We start from the raw sequence: 12,062 nt of genomic DNA, 5'->3' as shown, positions 1-12,062 counted from the left end.
TCTGGCTAAACCTGTTCCCGCTTCTCTGGCTAAACCGGTTCCCGCTTCTCTGGCTAAACCTGTTCCCGCTGCTCTGGCTAAACCTGTTCCCGCTTCTCCGGCTAAACCTGTTCCCGCTTCTCTGGCTAAACCTGTTCCCGCTTCTCTGGCTAAACCGGTTCCCGCTTCTCTGGCTAAACCTGTTCCCGCTGCTCTGGCTAAACCTGTTCCCGCTTCTCCGGCTAAACCTGTTCCCGCTTCTCCGGCTAAACCTGTTCCCGCTGCTCTGGCTAAACCTGTTCCCGCTTCTCTGGCTAAACCGGTTCCCGCTTCTCTGGCTAAACCTGTTCCCGCTGCTCTGGCTAAACCTGTTCCCGCTTCTCCGGCTAAACCTGTTCCCGCTTCTCCGGCTAAACCTGTTCCCGCTTCTCCGGCTAAACCTGTTCCCGCTTCTCTGGCTAAACCTGTTCCCGCTTCTCTGGCTAAACCGGTTCCCGCTTCTCTGGCTAAACCTGTTCCCGCTGCTCTGGCTAAACCTGTTCCCGCTTCTCCGGCTAAACCTGTTCCCGCTTCTCCGGCTAAACCTGTTCCCGCTTCTCTGGCTAAACCTGTTCCCGCTTCTCCGGCTAAACCTGTTCCCGCTGCTCTGGCTAAACCTGTTCCCGCTTCTCTGGCTAAACCGGTTCCCGCTTCTCTGGCTAAACCTGTTCCCGCTGCTCTGGCTAAACCTGTTCCCGCTTCTCCGGCTAAACCTGTTCCCGCTTCTCCGGCTAAACCTGTTCCCGCTGCTCTGGCTAAACCTGTTCCCGCTGCTCTGGCTAAACCTGTTCCCGCTTCTCTGGCTAAACCTGTTCCCGCTGCTCTGGCTAAACCTGTTCCCGCTTCTCTGGCTAAACCTGTTCCCGCTTCTCTGGCTAAACCTGTTCCCGCTTCTCTGGCTAAACCTGTTCCCGCTTCTCTGGCTACAGACAGCGATTACACACACACACACACACACACACACCACCCGGTGTAACGTTCACCCAAACGCATTAAAGCCGGTGTAAGATAATGCCTCTATTAATTAATGGAGGGTGAAACATAATTAGCTGGGGCCGTCCTCCATTAGACGGCGATGCAGGGATGGAGGAGCTCTGGTGGGCGGCCGTCGTGTAGATGTGCTGTTGTGTACGAGTGTGTGGATCAGGCTATGTGTGTATGTGTGTGTGTAATTCAGGCTATGTGTGTGTGTGGATCAGGCTGTGTGTGTGTGTGTGTGTGTGTGTGGATCAGGCTATATATGTGTGTGTTGGGGGCTGAGAGCCCTTGAGTGAGTGTGTAGGCAGGGGTCCACACACACACACACACACACACACGGGGGTGGAGAGGTATATGGAGTTAAGCCTGTTCACCGCCTGCCGATTGATCACTTGTGTGAATAAAAGAGAGAGAGAGAGAGAGAGAGAGAGAGAGAGAGAGAGAGAGAGAGAGAGAGAGAGAGAGAGAGAGAGAGAGAGAGAGAGAGAGAGATTTTATATCACGGTGAGAAACACGTCTCATGTAGAACACGGTTCAGATCATGCCAGTGAAGGACAACAACTGACAAAGAAAAGTAGATGCCACTGAAAGAAGAGAAATGTGGAGAAATCAGTGGGATGAAGTGTATTCGTGCTCAGGTAAGACCTTTATCTCTGTCTGTGTGTGTGTGTGTGTGTGTGTGTGTGTGTTCAGTCATAACACCGGTTGCATCACTCAACCTGAGACTTTATAAAGTCTTTTCTTCCAGAGTCAGGAACAGAAATCAAAGCCAGAGAGATCAATATCTGATTAATGATCTGCCTCTGGCGTGATTGACAGATCATGAAACTGACTCGCGATCAGTGAAGTTACAGATGAAGAGCCAGAGCTCCAGAAATCGCTCATGGTCTCGATCAGACACACACACACACACACACACACACACACACACACACACACGGATATGATCAGACTCATGAATATGATCAGACTCATGGATATGATCAGACACGTGACGCGTTTCTCTCAGAAGTTCGACGGGAAACTGTCGCGTTCACGTTAATGACGGTAAAGCCGCGGGTGATTGTTCATTTCATTCCGTTTGTCGTTCAGATCCGTTTTATCTTCTTATTCATGATTCAAAACGTCGAAGGGCTCGACATGTACACGGGCTCATGTGATGATAAAGCAGCTTCATGAAGATTTCCGAAGTTCCCGCACGCGAAGGGCTTTAGTGGTTGTGTAGAATCATCTCAGTGTGTGTGTGTGTGTGTGTGTGTGTGTGTGTGTGTGGAATCACCGGTGAAACTCGAGGCGCGACGCGAGAACACGGACGCGCGCGGTATTTTGTGTCGCGAGCGTGGACGCGCATATGATGCCTAAAATATTGTATCGAGTGCGCTTATAGTTTTGACATCTAAAAATCTTGCCGTTTGGGCGAATGAGGAGAGAATTAAGGTTGGTTGTAAAAACACAGATGGTTGTCTGCTCTTATACACACTCAGGTCTTTATGAAAGTGTGTATTCAGCCACAATTACAGGCTGTCCTCGTCCTGAAGGTCTTCCAATTGGTGTGTTTTATATTTGTATATGATTTTAAACAATTGCGTTTATATTTCCTGAATTAAAACAATAACTAAATCACACATTTACACATTATAACTCAATTTAATCGGGTCCTATTGCATTTAACAGGGATATTTTCTTACAGTTACCATTCAAAAGCTGTAAATCAGTTTAAAAAACATTCTCTGGCCTCAATTAATTCATTAATATAAGTTAATGCTATATGGCAACACTTATTAATGTTCGACTCTGACGAATGTCATGTTGAAGAGATTCATCCAGTAGAAATCAAGCTTTAGCAGAAGAACCCCATGACCCTGAAAAAGACCAGAATAAAGTTCTTACACTGGACACTGCAGTTCTCAATCCATTCATCTTCATCATCATCATCATCATCTTCATCATCATCTTCAAATAATTATCCTTAACCTGGCGTAACAATAAAAGCGTTTGATTCCCACCATCTGTCATACTCACACTAGACACACACAAGTCTTTATAATGCATTTGAGTGCATCGCCATAAATATATTAGACACACACACACACACACACACACACACAGTCGCACACACAGAATCATGGGTTTGATGAGCCCAACATCATTTAAAGACTGAACCCACAGGAGACACTTTGCAGAATCATTCGTGAAAACCATCATTGACATGTAAACCAGTGTGACCCTGACCCTAACCTGACCCTAACCTGACCCTAACCTGACCCTATCCTGACCTTCGACACACGTAAGGCGGATCTGAACTGCGGATGTTTAAGCATTGAAGAGCGAGAGCTCGTGTCCGTCAGAATAAAGCCTGTGCTTATAACAGTTCCTCCATCAGATGGACGGCTGTGTGTTATTGAGTGGGAAGGTTTGGGCTTCTAGAACTCAATGTCTTATTCTAATGTTACTACAAATATAACTCATTTATTTGAAGGCTATTATAATTCATGTCTCCTGAATACACGAGGAGTTTCTCCAGCAAATGACATTCCTTTGTGTCTCAATGAATGGCGTCTCTGACCTTCCCATTGAGAAAAATGCCACAGTAAGCCCCGCCCCTCCGCCCTGATAGGTCAGAACCGACAGGGGCCGCCCACCCGAGCTCCCGCCTCTCTTTAAAGGGGCCAGACCGGCAACATGTGACTCGATTACAGCGTGGGAGTAAAAATGGAGAGAAGAACAGATCAGGACAGGAATGAGGAGAAACTGGAGGAGAGGAGCGAGGGAACGGTGGAGGTGTAGAGGGGCAGGCGAGAGCTTTCCTCTGGATGGGAATGTGAGTTCTACATTTTGCAATGTCATCGTGGTTTTAAGAACAATGTGCCTTGTGTCCTGTGACACGTTTTAATGGAGGGATGTGTTAAAGTGTTTATAATGTGAGGAGGAACAGGAGTGAGCTTGAGGAGCAGATTACTCATTAAACTCAAGATGGATGCCGACTAACCCTGACCTGAACCTGCTTTCACAGGGGCTGATCATCAGGAAGAGAAGCAGCTCTGGAAGAGAGGAAAACAGCAGCTCTCAGGGGATTGTGCAAGTGTTTGCGGACTCTAGATAGCCGGCGAGGAACAGGTTTAGGGTCAGAGAGAGAGGAAGGGAAGAGAATCCTGACACACACACCTGACAGGTGAACTCCTTCAGCTCAGCGGAAACACCAGGACATGAGTCCCGCTAAACTCAACGGCATGAAAGAGCATCATCCAGGATTTCAAGGTACATCACATTTTTGAGTAACCCTAAATCTTCTATAATTATCTTTCATGCTGTTTAAGGCGAATCAAACATTTGCACTCTTTCAGGCTAAAGATGTGAGCAACAGTGTGTGTGTCCTCGCTCTGTGTGTAATGGCCGAAGCGGAGAGGCGGAGAGAGAGAGAGAGAGAGAGAGAGAGAGAGAGAGAGAGAGAGAGAGAGAGAGAGAGAGAGAGAGAGAGAGAGAGAGAGAGAGAGAGAGAGAGAGAGAGAGAGAGAGAGAGAGAGAGAGAGAGAGAGAGAGAGAGAGAGAGAGAGAGAGAGAGAGAGAGAGAGAGAGAGAGAGAGAGAGAGAGAGAGAGAGAGAGAGAGAGAGAGAGAGAGAGAGAGAGAGAGAGAGAGAGAGAGAGAGAGAGCATGTGGGTGAAGGGTGACGCACGCTTTTATGAATGGGCTGCTGGGACGAGCGCTCTGATTGGTCAGTCCCACTTCTCTCTGTCTATAGTGAAATACGACACCACAGCCGTTAGCACTGCAGTCTCTGTGAAGATAAGAAATGTGCAGAAGTCTTGATCACACACACGAATCTGAAACCCTTCCTGTCTGTCCGGTTCACACACAGGTCAGACGACGGCCGTCCTGCTCAAGAGTAGGTCAGCAGCTCATCATGGAAAACTGGTGTCATGTGACCTCATGGAAACAGGAGATGATGCGAGTGGAAAAGAGCCGTCACACGTCAGTCATGTGACCGAGCGAAGCCAGAACGACACAAGCTTCCGTCATCCCTGATAACCCAACAACTATCCCAGGATCCAGAGTCATGTGATCCGGATTTTCTGACTTTTCAGTTTGGTCCGAATCAAAACTACAGGTGTGAAACCACGAACAGACGAAATCTGGTCCGACGAAAAGAGGTCGTCTCAGTCCGGATCAAACTGAACAAAGGTTTGGTTCGTTTCTAGACTCTCAGAGCATTTACAGGAAGTTCCTGTTTATGTTTAAATATTATAATGTCATTTTTAAATTCAATCTAGGCTACATTGATTATGAAAAGTGAAAAGATGCGCAATAAGACAGAAGGTCAGAAATGATTTAAAACTAAATTTTGTATGATTTTGCTTAGAAAGCCTTTCTTTAAAGTGAATTTCGTTTTGTATAAATTGTATCTTAATTTTAATCAACGTTTCATCAGATAATTGCCTGGATTTAATAAATAAGAAGCAAATAGTCTATAGCAGACAATAATGGCGGGAGCGATCACATGCTTTACACATGAACTGAAGCGTCTCAAATAAACCGAAGCTCAGCAGATACTCGTCTCACAAACATGAGAAATATGTGAATATAAAGCTTGAAATGTCCACTTTTAAACGTAACAAATAAAAAATAGTCCAGCAATGTTCAATAGTGGCAGCGATATGAGTCCGTTCAGTCATTCTTGTCAAAGACGCACATCCGTTTACAAACCAATCAATGTCCAGATGCCGCTCACATGATGATGACGAGTGGACACGCGTGTGTCATGTGCAGTTCTTTAGGGCGCCCACATGATGATGACGAGTGGACACGCGTGTGTCATGTGCAGTTCTTTAGTGCGCCCACATGATGATGACGAGTGGACACGCGTGTCATGCAGTTCTTTAGTGCGCTCACATGATGATGACGAGTGGACACGCGTGTGTCATGTGCAGTTCTTTAGTGCGCTCACATGATGATGACGAGTGGACACGCGTGTGTCATGTGCAGTTCTTTAGTGCGCTCACATGATGATGACAAGTGGACACGCGTGTCATGTGCAGTTCTTTAGTGCGCTCACATGATGTTGACGAGTGGACACGCGTGTGTCATGTGCAGTTCTTAAGTGCGCCCACATGATGATGACGAGTGGACACGCGTGTGTCATGTGCAGTTCTTTAGTGCGCCCACATGATGATGACGAGTGGACACGCGTGTCATGCAGTTCTTTAGTGCGCTCACATGATGATGACGAGTGGACACGCGTGTGTCATGTGCAGTTCTTTAGTGCGCTCACATGATGATGACGAGTGGACACGCGTGTGTCATGTGCAGTTCTTTAGTGCGCCCACATGATGATGACGAGTGGACACGCGTGTCATGCAGTTCTTTAGTGCGCTCACATGATGATGACGAGTGGACACGCGTGTGTCATGTGCAGTTCTTTAGTGCGCTCACATGATGATGACGAGTGGACACGCGTGTGTCATGTGCAGTTCTTTAGGGCGCCCACATGATGATGACGAGTGGACACGCGTGTGTCATGTGCAGTTCTTTAGTGCGCCCACATGATGATGACGAGTGGACACGCGTGTGTCATGCAGTTCTTTAGTGCGCTCACATGATGATGACGAGTGGACACGCGTGTGTCATGTGCAGTTCTTTAGTGCGCTCGCATGATGAAGACGAGTGGACACGCGTGTGTCATGTGCAGTTCTTTAGTGCGCTCACATGATGATGACGAGTGGACACGCGTGTCATGTGCAGTTCTTTAGTGCGCCCACATGATGATGATGAGTGGACACGCGTGTCATGTGCAGTTCTTTAGTGCGCTCACATGATGATGACAAGTGGACACGCGTGTGTCATGTGCAGTTCTTTAGTGAGCCCACATGATGATGACGAGTGGACACGCGTGTCATGTGCAGTTCTTTAGTGCGCTCACATGATGATGACGAGTGGACACGCGTGTCATGTGCAGTTCTTTAGTGCGCTCACATGATGATGACGAGTGGACACGCGTGTCATGTGCAGTTCTTTAGTGCGCTCACATGATGTTGACGAGTGGACACGCGTGTGTCATGTGCAGTTCTTAAGTGCGCCCACATGATGATGACGAGTGGACACGCGTGTGTCATGTGCAGTTCTTTAGTGTGCCCACATGATGATGACGAGTGGACACGCGTGTGTCATGTGCAGTTCTTTAGTGCGCCCACATTATGATGACGAGTGCACACGCGTGTGTCATGTGCAGTTCTTTAGGGCGCCCACATGATGATGACGAGTGGACACGCGTGTGTCATGTGCAGTTCTTTAGTGAGCCCACATGATGATGACGAGTGGACACGCGTGTCATGTGCAGTTCTTTAGTGCGCTCACATGATGATGACGAGTGGACACGCGTGTGTCATGTGCAGTTCTTTAGTGCGCCCACATGATGATGACGAGTGGACACGCGTGTGTCATGTGCAGTTCTTTAGTGCGCCCACATGATGATGACGAGTGGACACGCGTGTGTCATGTGCAGTTCTTTAGTGCGCTCACATGATGATGACGAGTGGACACGCGTGTCATGTGCAGTTCTTTAGTGCGCCCACATGATGATGATGAGTGGACACGCGTGTCATGTGCAGTTCTTTAGTGCGCTCACATGATGATGACAAGTGGACACGCGTGTGTCATGTGCAGTTCTTTAGTGAGCCCACATGATGATGACGAGTGGACACGCGTGTGTCATGTGCAGTTCTTTAGTGCGCTCACATGATGTTGACGAGTGGACACGCGTGTGTCATGTGCAGTTCTTAAGTGCGCCCACATGATGATGACGAGTGGACACGCGTGTGTCATGTGCAGTTCTTTAGTGTGCCCACATGATGATGACGAGTGGACACGCGTGTGTCATGTGCAGTTCTTTAGTGCGCCCACATGATGATGACGAGTGAACACGCGTGTGTCATGTGCAGTTCTTTAGTGCGCTCACATGATGACGAGTGGACACGCGTGTGTCATGTGCAGTTCTTTAGTGCGCCCACATGATGATGACGAGTGAACACGCGTGTGTCATGTACAGTTCTTTAGTGCGCTCACATGATGACGAGTGGACACGCATGTGTCATGTGCAGTTCTTTATTGCGCCCACATGATGATGACGAGTGGACACGCGTGTCATGTGCAGTTCTTTATTGCGCCCACATGATGATGACGAGTGGACACGCGTGTCATGTGCAGTTCTTTAGTGCGCTCACATGATGATGACGAGTGGACACGCGTGTCATGTGCAGTTCTTTAGTGCGCTCACATGATGATGACGAGTGGACACGCGTGTGTCATGTGCAGTTCTTTAGTGTGCCCACATGATGACGACGAGTGGACACGTGTGTGTCATGTAAAGTTCTTTAGTGCGCTCACATGATGATGACGAGTGGACACATGTGTGTCATGTAAAGTTCTTTAGTGCGCTCACATGATGATGACGAGTGGACACACGTGTGTCATGTAAAGTTCTTTAGTGCGCTCACATGATGATGATGAGTGGACACGCGTGTGTCATGTAAAGTTCTTTAGTGCGCCCACATGATGACAACGAGTGGACACACGTGTGTCGTGCAGTTTTTAGTGCGCCCACATGATGATGATGAGTGGACACGCGTGTGTCATGTGCAGTTCTTTAGTGCGCCCACATGATGATGACGAGTGGACACGCGTGTCATGTAAAGTTCTTTAGTGCGCCCACATGATGATGACGAGTGGACACGCGTGTGTCATGTGCAGTTCTTTAGTGCGCCCACATGATGATGACGAGTGGACACGCGTGTCATGTGCAGTTCTTTAGTGCGCCCACATGATGATGACGAGTGAACACACGTGTGTCATGTGCAGTTCTTTAGTGCGCTCACATGATGACGAGTGGACACGCGTGTGTCATGTGCAGTTCTTTAGTGCGCTCACATGATGATGACAAGTGGACACGCGTGTGTCATGTGCAGTTCTTTAGTGCGCCCACATGATGAGGACGAGTGGACATGCGTGTGTCATGTGCAGTTCTTTAGTGCGCCCACATGATGATGACGAGTGGACACGCGTGTGTCATGTGCAGTTCTTTAGTGCGCCCACATGATGATGACGAGTGGACACGCGTGTGTCATGTGCAGTTCTTTAGTGCGCCCACATGATGATGACGAGTGGACACGCGTGTGTCATGTGCAGTTCTTTAGTGCGCCCACATGATGATGACGAGTGGACACGCGTGTGTCATGTGCAGTTCTTTAGTGTGCCCACATGATGATGACGAGTGGACACGCGTCATGTAAAGTTCTTTAGTGCGCCCACATGATGATGACGAGTGGACACGCGTGTGTCATGTGCAGTTCTTTAGTGCGCCCACATGATGATGACGAGTGGACACGCGTGTGTCATGTGCAGTTCTTTAGTGCGCCCACATGATGATGACGAGTGAACACGCGTGTGTCATGTGCAGTTCTTTAGTGCGCTCACATGATGATGACGAGTGGACACGCGTGTGTCATGTGCAGTTCTTTAGTGCGCCCACATGATGATGACGAGTGAACACGCGTGTGTCATGTGCAGTTCTTTAGTGCGCCCACATGATGATGACGAGTGGACACGCGTGTGTCATGTGCAGTTCTTTAGTGCGCCCACATGATGATGACGAGTGGACACGCGTGTGTCATGTGCAGTTCTTTAGTGCGCCCACATGATGATGACGAGTGAACACGCGTGTGTCATGTGCAGTTCTTTAGTGCGCTCACATGATGACGAGTGGACACGCGTGTGTCGTGCAGTTCTTTAGTGCGCTCACATGATGATGACGAGTGTACACGCGTGTGTCATGTGCAGTTCTTTAGTGCGCCCACATGATGAGGACGAGTGGACATGCGTGTGTCATGTGCAGTTCTTTAGTGCGCTCACATGATGATGACGAGTGGACACGCGTGTGTCATGTGCAGTTCTTTAGTGCGCCCACATGATGATGACGAGTGGACACGCGTGTGTCATGTGCAGTTCTTTAGTGCGCCCACATGATGATGACCAGTGGACATGCGTGTGTCATGTAAAGTTCTTTAGTGCGCTCACATGATGGCAATGTGAAACCAAACCAAAACTAACCGAATGTATAAAAAGTATCAAAACATAAACTTCGATTCGGACCGTGGTGCGACTCTCAGGTGTGAAAACGCCCTAAAGCACCTGCTCCCCCTCTGACCCCTGCTCACCTCTGACCCCTGAGCCGGGTCATCTGCCTTCTGTCTGCAGGACCAGAACCAGAACCAGCTCAAGGCGTCCATCCTGCGCTCAGTAGTCCGTGTAGGTCCTGTGGGCCGTCAGCAGCTACATCTGGCTACTGGGTCTCTGATGGCCGCCCGTCCGTCTGGAGGATCTGGGTCACATGACCACAGCTGGAGCGGTACGTCACATGACCACAGCTGGAGGGAAACGAGGCCGATGTGGTTCTGAACCTGGCATACAGTGTAGAGATCTGTGTGTGTCCGACTACAGCTACATTGTCTGCTGGGTTTCAGAGCCGCTTCTTACACAGGAGTTGCGCTTGCAGACGTTTGACACTGTCAGTCTTTAAATTATCAATAAAGTTTGGACATGGTCAGTCTGAGGAGGCGTGTCATCTGTGTCATCACTAACCCATGGTCAATCTGAGGAGGCGTGTCATCTGTGTCATCACTAACCCATGGTCAGTGTGAGGAGGCGTGTCATCTGTGTCATCACTAACCCATGGTCAGTCTGAGGAGGCGTGTCATCTGTGTCATCACTAACCCATGGTCAGTGTGAGGAGGCGTGTCATCTGTGTCATCACTAACCCATGGTCAGTGTGAGGAGGCGTGTCATCTGTGTCATCACTAACCCATGGTCAGTCTGAGGAGGCGTGTCATCTGTGTCATCACTAACCCATGGTCAGTGTGAGGAGGCGTGTCATCTGTGTCATCACTAACCCATGGTCAGTGTGAGGAGGCGTGTCATCTGTGTCATCACTAACCCATGGTCAGTGTGAGGAGGCGTGTCATCTGTGTCATCACTAACCCATGGTCAGTGTGAGGAGGCGTGTCATCTGTGTCATCACTAACCCATGGTCAGTCTGAGGAGGCGTGTCATCTGTGTCATCACTAACCCATGGTCAGTGTGAGGAGGCGTGTCATCTGTGTCATCACTAACCCATGGTCAGTGTGAGGAGGCGTGTCATCTGTGTCATCACTAACCCATGGTCAGTGTGAGGAGGCGTGTCATCTGTGTCATCACTAACCCATGGTCAGTGTGAGGAGGCGTGTCATCTGTGTCATCACTAACCCATGGTCAGTCTGAGGAGGCGTGTCATCTGTGTCATCACTTACCCATGGTCAGTCTGAGGAGGCGTGTCATCTGTGTCATCACTAACCCATGGTCAGTGTGAGGAGGCGTGTCATATGTGTCATCACTAACCCATGGTCAATCTGAGGAGGCGTGTCATCACTAACCCATGGTCAGTGTGAGGAGGCGTGTCATCTGTGTCATCACTAACCCATGGTCAGTGTGAGGAGGCGTGTCATCTGTGTCATCACTAACCCATGGTCAGTGTGAGGAGGCGTGTCATCTGTGTCATCACTAACCCATGGTCAGTCTGAGGAGGCGTGTCATCTGTGTCATCACTAACCCATGGTCAGTGTGAGGAGGCGTGTCATCTGTGTCATCACTAACCCATGGTCAGTGTGAGGAGGCGTGTCATCTGTCATCACTAACCCATGGTCAGTGTGAGGAGGCGTGTCATCTGTGTCATCACTAACCCATGGTCAGTGTGAGGAGGCGTGTCATCTGTGTCATCACTAACCCATGGTCAGTGTGAGGAGGCGTGTCATCTGTGTCATCACTAACCCATGGTCAGTCTGAGGAGGCGTGTCATCTGTGTCATCACTAACCCATGGTCAGTCTGAGGAGGCGTGTCATCTGTGTCATCACTAACCCATGGTCAGTGTGAGGAGGCGTGTCATCTGTGTCATCACTAACCCATGGTCAGTCTGAGGAGGCGTGTCATCACTAACCCATGGTCAGTGTGAGGAGGCGTGTCATCGGTGTCATCACTAACCCATG

The 12,062-nt window shown here is 49.2% G+C and overlaps 1 long non-coding RNA gene across 1 annotated transcript in view; it reads left to right on the top strand.

The window, feature by feature from the left end:
* Positions 1 to 1,518: 1,518 nt before the first annotated feature.
* The window catches only part of LOC307141458, a 19,170-nt gene continuing 8,626 nt past the window's right edge, over positions 1,519 to 12,062 (top strand). The window contains exons 1-4 of the long non-coding RNA XR_013818350.1: positions 1,519 to 1,634; positions 3,614 to 3,817; positions 4,010 to 4,254; positions 4,855 to 5,177. This is a non-coding gene — a long non-coding RNA (uncharacterized lncRNA). The remainder of the gene's footprint in view (positions 1,635 to 3,613; positions 3,818 to 4,009; positions 4,255 to 4,854; positions 5,178 to 12,062) is intronic.

Source organism: Gobio gobio (assembly GCF_949357685.1).
Source record: "Gobio gobio genome assembly, chromosome: 17".
Classification (NCBI taxonomy): domain Eukaryota; kingdom Metazoa; phylum Chordata; class Actinopteri; order Cypriniformes; family Gobionidae; genus Gobio; species Gobio gobio.
The sequence above is the reverse complement of the archived record's forward strand: the minus strand, read 5'-3'. Positions and strand labels throughout refer to the sequence as shown.